Here is a 12,113-nt window from a genome sequence, read left to right as displayed (position 1 = left end):
CCTTGGACAGTGTGTTGCGTGCATGGTATGACCTGGTTAAAAGTAACAAAATAGAAAGAAAGAGGATACAATTGTAACAAATTGTGTAGCGCAGCGCGTAAACAGCAGCAATATGTAACAAAAGTAATGTCCTAAAGTGAAATACTAAACAATGATTTTTATATTCCTATTTAATGATGCAGCAGAAAGTCTGTTACTATAGTTCATGTGGTCAATCACATGCCGGCAGGACTTTCCAGCAGACGCTGCGGCCCTCCTAGGAGAAAGCAACTGTGTAATAATAATATACGAACTAGACTGAAAGTAAATAAAGTACCGTAATAGGACTGCCTTAATGACACGGACCTGAAAATGGATGTGGGTTTTTTTTACATGCAAACCAGCCTACTTTATCATCTCATCAGAGTTCCCCTTTAAGTCAGCTAGCGTGTGGATTTAAATACAACTATCAAAAGCTATAAAAGCTTACATTCCTCTTGCTGTTCTTGAGTTCCACTTCTTGTGACTTTACGACTGCTCTGTGACCTGACATCACAGCACTGATGCTGAGCGCTCCCTCGACATTCTGGGATGCTACATCCCAGGTCAGGGAACGTGGCTAATTTATTTCTCTACATGCAAGCCACATTTCTGACCAAGACCCCTCTCCCCAGTCTCCGATCAGGGGGCATGGTTTGGTCCTCCCTGACCAAGCCTCCTGGCTTTGACGATCCGCTCACTGTCCCTGTTGTCTTATCTGTCATGGCTCATACATCCCATAAAAGCTGTGAAGGAGCATGGAACGAGTATTATTATTATTATTTATTGTTATAGCGCCATTTATTCCATGGCGCTTTACATGTGAGGAGGGGTATACATAATAAAAACAAGTACAATAATCTTAGTATGTGTATTTACAGCTCTTATGTGATGTCTCGTTCCTTGCTCTGCTTTCCCTGCCCTACCTTCACAGATTGTGACCTATCAAAGAGCATGGGGGATTAGCTGTGGGGACAAATCAAGCACAGTAGGGTTTTATCCAATATAAAATGTATACGCTATAGCGATGTTCCTCACCTACCAGGTTTATGTGAGATAACACAAGTAAGGTTTTACAATAAAGGTTTCCCAGCTGCAGCAGCTCCACAGGTTGGCGGATCCATTGTGATAATGAAGTGGTAGGAAATGTGGGTGACCTGCCCAGCTGGTTGTGTGTCCACAAAAAAATCCAGTTCTCAACGCGTTTCGAAGTTTTCAATCTTCTTCAGTAGTGGTTTGTGTTTCTCCAGAACAAGTTTGAGAATGTCGAAACGTGTTGAAAATAAGCCATACTGAAATCCCCTATACTGGATGTTTCCATGTGCACACAACCAGCAGTGCAGGTTACCTACATTTCCTACCACTTCAAAGGGCATGGAGGAGTGATGGGGAATCAATTTGACAACGTTGAGGAGTCTTCTAAGAGCTGTAGATCAGGAAGCACAGAATCTTATTATATACTTACCTTGTAATGTCTTCACATCCTGTTCCGTCCAGATCCCAGAATTCCAAGCGGCGGAAGTTCACCGTTCTCCATATTGGGACACCTACAGTGGGGCAAAAAAGTATTTAGTCAGTCAGCAATAGTGCAAGTTCTACCACTTAAAAAGATGAGAGGCATCTGTAATTTACATCATAGGTAGACCTCAACTATGGGAGCCAAACTGAGAAAAAAAAATCCAGAAAATCACATTGTCTGTTGTTTTAACATTTTATTTGCATATTATGGTGGAAAATAAGTATTTGGTCAGAAACAAACAATCAAGATTTCTGGCTCTCACAGACCTGTAACTTCTTCTTTAAGAGTCTCCTCTTTCCTCCACTCATTACCTGTAGTAATGGCACCTGTTTAAACTTGTTATCAGTATAAAAAGACACCTGTGCACACCCTCAAACAGTCTGACTCCAAACTCCACTATGGTGAAGACCAAAGAGCTGTCAAAGGACACCAGAAACAAAATTGTAGCCCTGCACCAGGCTGGGAAGACTGAATCTGCAATAGCCAACCAGCTTGGAGTGAAGAAATCAACAGTGGGAGCAATAATTAGAAAATGGAAGACATACAAGACCACTGATAATCTCCCTCGATCTGGGGCTCTACGCAAAATCCCACCCCGTGGGGTCAGAATGATCACAAGAACGGTGAGCAAAAATCCCAGAACCACGCGGGGGGACCTAGTGAATGAACTGCAGAGAGCTGGGACCAATGTAACAAGGCCTACCATAAGTAACACACTACGCCACCATGGACTCAGATCCTGCAGTGCCAGACGTGTCCCACTGCTTAAGCCAGTACATGTCCGGGCCCGTCTGAAGTTTGCTAGAGAGCATTTGGATGATCCAGAGGAGTTTTGGGAGAATGTCCTATGGTCTGATGAAACCAAACTGGAACTGTTTGGTAGAAACACAACTTGTCGTGTTTGGAGGAAAAAGAATACTGAGTTGCATCCATCAAACACCATACCTACTGTAAAGCATGGTGGTGGAAACATCATGCTTTGGGGCTGTTCCTCTGCAAAGGGGCCAGGACGACTGATCCGGGTACATGAAAGAATGAATGGGGCCATGTATCGTGAGATTTTGAGTGCAAACCTCCTTCCATCAGCAAGGGCATTGAAGATGAAACGTGGCTGGGTCTTTCAACATGACAATGATCCAAAGCACACCGCCAGGGCAACGAAGGAGTGGCTTCGTAAGAAGCATTTCAAGGTCCTGGAGTGGCCTAGCCAGTCTCCAGATCTCAACCCAATAGAAAACCTTTGGAGGGAGTTGAAAGTCCGTGTTGCCAAGCGAAAAGCCAATAACATCACTGCTCTAGAGGAGATCTGCATGGAGGAATGGGCCAACATACCAACAACAGTGTGTGGCAACCTTGTGAAGACTTACAGAAAACGTTTGACCTCTGTCATTGCCAACAAAGGATATATTACAAAGTATTGAGATTAAATTTTGTTTCTGACCAAATACTTATTTTCCACCATAATATGCAAATAAAATGTTAAAAAAACAGACAATGTGATTTTCTGGATTTTTTTTTCTCAGTTTGTCTTCCATAGTTGAGGTCTACCTATGATGTAAATTACAGATGCCTCTCATCTTTTTAAGTGGTGGAACTTGCACTATTGCTGACTGACTAAATACTTTTTTGCCCCACTGTAAGTGATGGGTGTCTCAATATGGAATCTGCTGGTGGTACCAACCTCTTGCGCGGTCCCACAAGCGGAACACCATCACACCACACTCACTGTATATGCCGTACGCAGCCTCTTGCGCGGTACTACCACCAGCGGAGCCCCATCGCAAACACGCCGCCGCCAGGATCAGCCGAATTATTCCCTGACCGCCGCCATCTTTGTACAGGAGGAGGTATGCGCAGTTTTAACGTGACCACCGCTATCTGTCTGCACAAAGATGGCAGCTGTCTGATATACAGTACAGACCAAAAGTTTGGACACACCTTCCCATTTAAAGATTTTTCTGTATTTTCAAGACTATGAAAATTGTACATTCACACTGAAGGCATCAAAACTATGAATTAACACATGTGGAATTATATACTTAACAAAAAAGTGTGAAACAACTGAAAATATGTCTTATATTCTAGGTTCTTCAAAGTAGCCACCTTTTGCTTTGATGACTGCTTTGCACACTCTTGGCATTCTCTTGATGAGCTTCTAGAGGTAGTCACCGGAAATGGTCTTCTAACAATCTTGAAGGAGTTCCCAGAAATGCTTAGCACTTGTTGGCCCTTTAGCCTTCACTCTGCGGTCCAGCTCACCCCAAACCATCTCGATTAAATTCAGGTCTGGTGACCCATCTGTGCGGGCTGCCGTGGGGTCTGTGAGGGGCTCTCTGATGTCTGTGTGGGCTGCCGGGGGTCTGTGCAGGTGTGTGTGTGTGCAGGCATTGTCCGATGGGACTACAAGTCCCATCGGGCTATGCCTTCTGCAGTGACAGTGATTGACACATTAGCCAATGATGGGACAGTAGTATTCCCATCATCCAGCTAATGTGTTGAATGTAAAAAAAACAAAAATCACAAACCTATAACATACAACTGAATACATATGACAGAACATACAACAGAATATACAACATATAACATGCAACATATGAAAGAGCATACAACAGAACATATAACATACAACTGTACATACAACATACAATATATACATATAGTACATACTCACCATCACCTTTACACCTTGATCCCCGAGGCCAGTGTCACCTGTAAAAGAAAAATATTAAAATAATAAACACTATACTCCTATATACTGTGCTATAGAAACATAGGCCTCGCTATTATATATCTATGGATATATCAATAGATAAATCTATCTATACATGGATATCTATGGATTGATAACTATGGCTAGATCTATCTATAGATATATTTATAGATAGATAGTTATATCTGTAGATACATAGATATATCTATCCATATATCTGGCTACTTTCACACATCAGGTTTTTGCCGAAAGGCACAATCCGGCCAGTTTTGAAAAAAACGGATGATTTTTTTTTTTTCTCGCCGGATTCGTTTTTCTCATAGAGTTGTATTAGCGCCGGATTGCGCCTGATGGCCACACGTTTCATCTGTTTTTGCTGGATCCGTCAGAAAAGCTGTTTCTGGCGGACAGAGAAAACGTACAGAAGAACAGTTTTTCTATCCGGCGAAAAAACGAACAGCGACGGATCTGGCGAAAAATGTATGAAACTGGGATCTGAAATGATGAATCCGGCCACCGAATCCGGTTTTTCATGCATTTTTTTCCATTGAAATCCTGCAGATCTTCCATTCTCTCTCTCAAAACAACAACAACAAAAAAAATCTGTTGCATCAGTTTTTCACTGTTTGCAACGGATCCGTTTTTTCAAAAATTCGCCGGACCCTGCCTGATGGATAGATGTAGATAAATATATGGATAGTTATGCTACTTTCACACATCAGTTTGTTTCCGTCAGGCACGATCCGGCGAAACCGCTGCGGTTTTAGTGCAACAAAACCGGACATTTTCTGCAAGAAATCCGCATGCGTTTTTTTCGCGTTTTTCTCTGCGGACTTTTTGCGTTTTTTTTTTCCCCATGCAATAATATAGTGGGAAATCTGTAAAAAAAATACGCAAAATTAATGAACATGCTGCATTTTTTTTACCACGATGCGTTTTTAACGCGGAAAAAAACGCAACATATGCGGAATGCATTATAAATGATGGGATGCATATGTATGCGGTTTTTAAGCGTTTTTATAGCAAAAAAACGCGAAAAATCCTGAACGTGTGCACACAGCCTTAGAGTTTTCCATGGAATGTGGATTTACGGTAAATACATTTTTTATCTCGGCCAGAGTACCAATTTAATAGCAAGCCATCAAGTCAGCTTGTTCCTTTTGTAACCTCTTCTGTAAAATGCAACCTGGAAACTTGTTGCTTTGAGCCGCAGTTCACTTGTTTTCATCGATGAGTCCTGGTGGCGCAACCTGGGAAGCTGCACCACGTGTCTGTGAAATAAAGTTCCCATTCTTAAAAGTGCATGGTTTATTGATCTGTTTTGCATCACAACAAATATGTGGATGTGTTTTCTTTAGTCTAACGTTTAGACGTTCGCACCCAGACTGATTGAGGCCCGCTTCTACCTGGACGTCCTCCACTCACTAATCCAATGACCCTTCTGCTGATAGAAGTTCAGTTTTGTAGACCCCAGAGCTCAATGTTTTTAGCAATAAATACACCCAATAAAAATAAAATAAAAAATCCTTCCGCTAATGTATCCTACAAATGACTGCTTTGTTAAGCAGCCCTATATCATAAATGAGGGTTGTCGGGTGTAGGACCAGAGGATATGGTGATCATTACCTGTACATGGAATTTTTGGACCGTTTTCACCATTAGTAAAAATTTAGGCTTGGTGATGCCATTTGCTCGGTAGCAAGATGGATTAATGGTTTTCTTTGGGAACGGCTTATTAATTATGTGACTTTCCAACAAACAAGCCAGATATCAATCCCATTGAATATATATAGTCTGTGACGATGCTCTGTCTGGTAACGCTGATCTGACCACCGCTCTCTAAGGGTGTCCCAGGCGGTGATATATCTTAATTCTCAAAGGCCCTTATACAAATTACTCCCAAATCTGATTAACTGCTTCATGTGTGAGCAATTTTTGCACCCACCTCTAACAAGTTATCACTTAAATTTTTACATCAACTCGGCTGTATAAGGATCTTATAGTTTTAATAACATAATGCCTTTTCTCAAACGATGTACTCCCACTATTATTTGGGGGTTTTGTTTTCACCGCATTCATTGTGTGGTAAAAATGACCTGGCCTTTGGGAGCCTTATTTTGTTGCGAGCTGACCTTTTGGTATCTTTTTTGAGTCCATATGTTTTGATGATGGTTTTTTTTTTTTTTTTTTATTGTATTTTTGGGGGAGTTTTTTTTTCATGTGTTTAAACAAGAGCTTTCACCACATTTTTCATGTTGAACTGAACACAGATTGTACTATTGTGCAGAGCAGAATAAATTATTTTTATTAAATCTTAAACTTTTTGTTTTAGCAAGTCTCTTTATGCCGTAGCAACCTAAGAACGTGCCATGATCGTACTGAGGTGAGAGAGGGACGATTGACACTCCGAAACAACGACCCTTAGAGTTCATGCCTTAAATGTCGCTGTCAGATATTGATTACTGCTGTTAGAGGTGATGCTGACACTGAAAGAGACCACATATACACTGACATAGTACATTATATAGCATAGAGTGGTTATGTAATATCCACCAGTCAGGCATAACGATAAACTTTCCTGCGCCAGAAAACAATACACTTATTTATGGTCTACATTATTTAGACTTAATTAAAATCCAAGTAATTTACATTGTAATGTGCTTTTGTTTCAGAATAAACTACATTCACTGACCGCATAAAAAAAAAATCTGCAATGGCTTCTAGAAAAGCTTCAGATTCAGTGTGTCTTACCTACTGTTTGTGTTCTTGATTTTCTTCACATAGATCATTTATTAATATGCAGATATCGAAATAAAACGGTCATGGCCGAAAATGTTGGCACCCTTGAAATTGTTCCAGAAAATGAAATATTTTTTCCCCCAAAACTATTGCAATTACACATTCTTTATTATACACGTTTATTTCCTTTTTTGTGTATTGGAATAACGCAAAAACAGAGGGGGACAAAAAGGCAAATTGGGCAACCAACCCCAAAAATGACACCGCGTGCACCGCATCTACTGGGGGCTGTACTATTTAAACCCTTGGGACACAACATATGACATTCCCCTTCTTGAAGAAGCCTCTACGCGAAACGCTTATCAAGGGGTCTCATCGGGAGGACCTACACTTCACACCGGCTATTATGGGTGAGCTTTAAACAATCTCCAAGCTACGTGGGATTTCTGGGGGCTTGCTCCATGGGGTATGGTCCACAGTACTTACTGACAGCCCCCTTATCCATACCTATTATGGCTGTGATGGTTTGATATGTACCCACTTGATTAGGGTTTGTTTTTCCCACCTTTGGCGACTTTATTATTCGTACTAGCTCTTCTTCCCGCTGTGCCAGCATGTCTCTTGTACTTATTCCCCTCTCTCTTTGATGCCTTATTATTTGGCTAGCATTTTTTGTATGTATTTTTTGATTCTTTGGTTTTACTCTACCCTCTTGGTGTTCTCTGTACTCCATGGTGTTTAGTGTTGTCATATTGAAGGAGTATTACACTAGCTGATGTATCTTGTTGCATATATGCATTTATTCAGAGAGCAAGGCTTTATCCTTTCTCGGCCTTGGTATTTTTCTGTGCTTATTCTGACCTTAGTCTTAACCCCAAAAATGCGTCAGACAAAATTGTTGGTAAAAAAATCTTTTAAGCATGTGATGACCTTTCAAACTAACCTGTGGCATGGGCAATATGAAAATCACACCTGAAACCAGATAAAAAAGGAAGAAGTTGACTCAATATTTGCATTTTGTGTATGTGTGTGCCACACTAGGCATGGAGAACCAAAAATTGTTGAAAAATATTAAGTTACGGTTACAAATCCATTTCCAGAGATCATGATGTTCCTTTGTCCATGGTAAACAACATAATCAAGAAGTTTACAACCCATGGCACTGTAGTTAATCTCGATGGATGTGGACGTCAAAGAAAAATTGATGAAACGTTGCAACGCAGGATAGTCCAGATGATGGATAAGCAGCCCCAATCATGTTGCAAAGAAATTCAAGCTATCCTGTGGGCTCAGGGTACATCTGTGTCTGTGCAAATGATCTGTTGACATTGGGAGAAGTCACCCTTCAAATATGAGAGCCCTGGAGCAGTTTGCAAAAGAGTGGTCCAAAATGCCATTTGAGAGATATAAGAGGCTTGTTGATAGGAAGAGATTAATTGCAGTTACAGCTCTGCGAAAGTGTTTGCCCCTTCCTGATTTCCTATTCTTTTGCATGTTTGTCACACTTAAATGTTTCAGATCAACAAACAGATGTTGTAAATATTAGACTAAGATAACACAAGTACTAACAAAATGCAGTTTTTAAATGAAGGTCTTTATTAATACGGGAAAAAGAAATCCAAAACGACACTTCCCCGTGTGAATAAGTGATTGCCCCCTAAATCTAATAACTGATTGGACCAGTTATTACTGTCCATAAATTAACTGTGGTTTATCCCATCTTTGTGAAGCTCAAATTCCCTAGCCACATGTCAGGCGCACACCTGTTTTCAATCAAGAAATCACTTAAATAGGACCTGCCTGACAAAGTGAAGTAGACCAAAAGGTTCTCAAAAGCTAGACATCATGCCGTGATCCAAAGAAAGGTCAGCTGTATTTATTACAAAGGTTGTGCAACAAATATTAAGTTGAAGCTGCCAACAATTTTGTTCTCCCCATTTTTGAAGTTTTGTATGAAATGTCTATATATTTTTTTTTCCATCTTTTTTTTTTTTTGTGTTGTTCCACTATACACAAAGGAAATATGTATAACTTAACGTGTGTAATTGAAATAATTTTCTGGGAAAAATACTTTATTTTCTGAAACAATTTCAAGGATGCCAATACTTTTGGCCATGACTGTATATCCATACCAACTTCTCAAGAGTGATGCTAAAGTGGACAACACATGAGTAATAGTGGTGAGCTAGAGTGCTCAAGTACGCATATAGCATCGCTGGTACTTGAGCGCCATGGATGAGTCCCCGCCCCACATTTTTTGTGGCTGTTACAAAGTCAAAAAACATGCAGGGATTGCCTGCCTTACACGGGCATTCCCCACATATTTATTGGTTAACAGCCGCGAAACAAGCGAGGTGGGAACTCGAGCACCAGTGATAATCTATGCATACCAGAGTACCCCCGCTGCTCACTTTAGTGGCGAGCATGCTCGCTCATCACTACTGAGGAATGATTGCCTGCTGCAGTCACATGTTTGTAACGGGTCGTCACTAATGCAGTCGTTTGATGGCACTTTAGTAACAGGATACTATACAGGTAAGTAAAGCTTATTTTTATTTTACAACAATGTGGTTCAATCTTGGAGCTTGGTCCCATTCAGCCCATGTACAGGAGGAGTGCCGTTATCATTCCTGCCCTATTGCAAGGGGTGTGACATCCAGATGAAGTAAATGATAAAACATGCTGACGCTAAGGAGACTAGCTAATATTGTCAACTAATAAAATAAAATCTGCCATTCAGCCTGTGCTAAGACAAATATGGATTTGGAATCTTATAATATAATGCTGGGAGCGTCACTCTGTCCGAAGCCTTTATAAACTGCGCAAGCGCTGGCGCAGTCTGGGCCTCACAGAGTGACGCTCCCGGGAGATCGCGGTATGCGTTCACACTGAACGCACACCGCGATCTCCAACAGAGAAGCAGGGATCGCCAGGAGGGTGAGTATCGGCCATATTCACCTGTCCTCCGTTTCACCGCTGAGCGCCGCCATCTTCCCGGTCTTCGGCCTGTGACCTTCAATTCAGAGGGCGCGATGACACGCTTAATGCGCGCCGGCGCCACCCTCTGACTGAACAGTCACAGCCAGGAGACCGGGAAGATGGCGGCGCCCAGCGGTGGAACGCAGGACAGGTGAAAATAGTAAGTGCTAGGGGGCCTGAGCTGGCGGCGATACCGGCACCTGACCCCCACAGCGCGCCGGTGTCCCCGCCTGCTCAGGCCCCCGGATGGGTGCAGCACATGACAGGATGGGGACGCAGGATGGGTGCAGCACATGACAGGATGGGGACGCAGGATGGGTGCAGCACATGACAGGATGGGGACGCAGGATGGGTGCAGCACATGACAGGATGGGGATGCAGGATGGGTGCAGCACATGACAGGATGGGGGCGCAGGATGGGTGCAGCACATGACAGGATGGGGGCGCAGGATGGGTGCAGCACATGACAGGATGGGGACGCAGGATGGGTGCAGCACATGGCAGGATGGGGACGCAGGATGGGTGCAGCACATGACAGGATGGGGGCGCAGGATGGGAGCAGCACATGACAGGATGGGGGCGCAGGATGGGTGGAGCACATGACAGGATGGGGACGCAGGATGGAGCAGCACATGACAGGATGGGGACGCACATGACAGGATGGGGATGCAGGATGGGTGCAGCACATACCAGAATGGGGACGCAGGATGGGTGCAGCACATGACAGGATGGGGATGCAGGATGGGTGCAGCACATGACAGGATGGGGACGCAGGATGGGTGCAGCACATGACAGGATGGGGACGCAGGATGGGTGCAGCACATGACAGGATGGGGACGCAGGATGGGTGCAGCGCATGACAGGATGGGGACGCAGGATGGGCGCAGCACATGACAGGATGGGGGCGCAGGATGGGTGCAGCACATGACAGGATGGGGACGCAGGATGGGCGCAGCACATGACAGGATGGGGACGCAGGATGGGTGCAGCACATGACAGGATGGGGACGCAGGATGGAGCAGCACATGACAGGATGGGGACGCAGGATGGGTGCAGCACATGACAGGATGGGGACGCAGGATGGGTGCAGTACATACCAGGATGGGGACGCAGGATGGGTGCAGCACATACCAGGATGGGGAGGCAGGATGGGTGCAGCACATGACAGGATGGGGGTGCAGGATGGGTGCAGCACATGACAGGATGGGGGCGCAAGATGGGTGCAGCACATGACAGGATGGGGACGCAGGATGGGTGCAGCACATACCAGGATGGAGACGCAGGATGGGTGCAGAACATGACAGGATGGGGGCGCAGGATGGGTGCAGCACATACCAGGATGGGGACGCAGGATGGGTGCAGCACATGACAGGATTGGGGCGCAGGATGGGTGCAGCACATGACAGGATGGGGACGCAGGATGGGTGCAGCACATGACAGGATGGGGACGCAGGATGGAGCAGCACATGACAGGATGGGGACGCACATGACAGGATGGGGATGCAGGATGGGTGCAGCACATACCTGAATGGGGACGCAGGATGGGTGCAGCACATGACAGGATGGGGATGCAGGATGGGTGCAGCACATGACAGGATGGGGACGCAGGATGGGTGCAGCACATGACAGGATGGGGACGCAGGATGGGTGCAGCACATGACAGGATGGGGACGCAGGATGGGTGCAGCACATGACAGGATGGGGGCGCAGGATGGGTGCAGCACATGACAGGATGGGGATGCAGGATGGGTGCAGCACATACCAGGATGGGGACGCAGGATGGGTGCAGCACATGACAGGATGGGGACGCAGGATGGGTGCAGCACATACCAGGATGGGGACGCAGGATGGGCGCAGCACATACCAGGATGGGGACGCAGGATGGGCGCAGCACATGACAGGATGGGGGCGCAGGATGGGTGACGCACATGACAGGATGGGGATGCAGGATGGGTGCAGCACATACCAAAATGGGGACGCAGGATGGGTGCAGCACATGACAGGATGGGGATGCAGAATGGGTGCAGCACATGACAGGATGGGGACGCAGGATGGGTGCAGCACATGACAGGATGGGGACGCAGGATGGGTGCAGCACATGACAGGATGGGGACGCAGGATGGGTGCAGCACATGACAGGATGGGTAC

Source organism: Ranitomeya imitator, chromosome 6 (assembly GCF_032444005.1).
Source record: "Ranitomeya imitator isolate aRanImi1 chromosome 6, aRanImi1.pri, whole genome shotgun sequence".
NCBI classification, from domain to species: domain Eukaryota; kingdom Metazoa; phylum Chordata; class Amphibia; order Anura; family Dendrobatidae; genus Ranitomeya; species Ranitomeya imitator.
This window is presented reverse-complemented; position numbering follows the sequence as displayed.